Here is a 2,050-nt window from a genome sequence, read left to right as displayed (position 1 = left end):
AGCCTAACCGTAATTCTAACCCTAACCCTAACCCTCAACCTCACCCTAAACCTCACACTAACCCTAACCCTAATCCTCAATCTAACCCTCACCCTAACCATAACCCTAACCCTCACCCTAACCATAACCCTCACCCTTATTTTAACACTCACCCTCAGCCTAACCCTCATCTTTACCCTTACCATCACTCTCACCCTAACCCTCAACCTTACCTCATCTTCACACTAACAGTCAGCTAATTCTTAACCTCACACTAATCCTAACCCTAACCCTAACCCTAACTCTCACACTAAACCTAAACCTCAACCTAACTGTAACCCTACACCTTACCCTAAACCTCATCTTAACCCTAACTCTAACCCTCACCATAACCCTAACCCAAAACCTCAACATCACCCTAAATCTGACCCTAACCCTAATAACAACCCTAACCCTCACCCGAACCCTCATCCTCACCCTAAACCTAAACCTCACCCTAACCGTCACCCTAATCATCACCCTAACTATCAGCCTAACCCTCATCCTAACCCTAAGCATAACCCTAATCCTAACCCTCACGCTAACCCAAACCTTAACCCTAACCCTCACCCTCACCCTAACCCTCATCCTAACACTTAACCTCATACTCACCTTAAACCTCACACTTAACCGAATCCTCACCGTAACTCTAACCCTAACAGTCACCCTCACCGTCACCCTCATACTAAGCCTAACCCTAACCCTCACCCTAATCTTAAAACCCACCCTAATCCTCACCCTAAACCTCACCCTAACTCTAATGCTAAGTCTAACACTCACTCTAACCGTCATGCTATCACTTATCCACAGCACAAACCTAACCCTAACCTTAACCCTCACCCTCACCCTAACCCTAATCCTAACCCTAACCCTCATCCTAACCCTCACCCTAACCCTAAGGTTAACCATAACCCTAAGCCTAATCCTCACACACACCCTCACCCTCAGCCTAACAGTAAGCCTAAGCCTAATCCTAACCCTAACCCTCACACTCACCCTCACTCTAACCCTAATCCTAACCCAAAACCTAACCCTAACCCTAAACATCAACCTTACCCTCACCCTAAATCTAATGCTAACCCTAACACTAACCCTAACCCTAACACTCACCCTTACCCTCCCCCTCAACCTAACTCTAACCCTAAACCTCTCCCTCACCTTATCCCTAATACTAACCCTAACTCTAAACCTCACCGTAACCCTAACCCTCACCCTCACCCTCACCCTCACCCAAACCGTAAGTCTAACCCTAACCCTAACATTAACACTAATCCTAACCCTAAAACTAACCCTAACCCTAAGCCTAACCCTAATGCTAACACTCACCCTCACCCTAATCCTAATCCTAACCCTAACCCTCAAACTAACCCTAACCCTCACCCTCACTGTAACCCTAAACCTCATCCAAAAGCTCACCCTAACCCTAACTCTAACCCTAAAACTCACCCTAACACTAACCCTAACCCTCACCGTCACCCTAGCCCTCACCCTAACCCTAATCATAACCCTAATCCTCATCCTAACCCTCACCCTAACTCTAACCCTAAAACTCACCCTAACCCTAACCCTAATTAAAACCCTAACCTAACACTAAACCTCACCCAAACCCTAACCCTCACACTCATCCTCACTGTAACGCTAACCCTAAACTTAACAATAACCCTACACCTAACCCTAAACCTCACCCCAAACATAACACTCACCCTAACCCTAACCCTCACCCTAACACTTACCCAAACCCTTACCCTAACCCTAACTCTAACACTAACCCTCACAGTAACCCTAACTCTCACCTAATCCTAAACCTCACCCTAACCCTAACCCTAACCCTAACCCTCACCCAAACCCTAGCCCTCACTCTCACCCTAATTCTAACCATAACCCTCACCCTAAGCCTAACCATCATCCTCACCGTAAACCTCACACTAACCCTAACCCTAATCCTCATTCTAACCCTCACCCTCACCCTAACCCTCACCCTCACCCTAACCCTCACCCTATCCCTTATGCTAAACCTCACATTAATCCTTTC

This window comes from Dipodomys merriami, unplaced genomic scaffold (assembly GCF_024711535.1).
Source record: "Dipodomys merriami isolate MVZ:Mamm:240054 unplaced genomic scaffold, mDipMer1.0.p SCAF_221, whole genome shotgun sequence".
Taxonomy (NCBI): Eukaryota; Metazoa; Chordata; class Mammalia; order Rodentia; family Heteromyidae; genus Dipodomys; species Dipodomys merriami.
Note: the sequence above shows the minus strand (reverse complement) of the source record.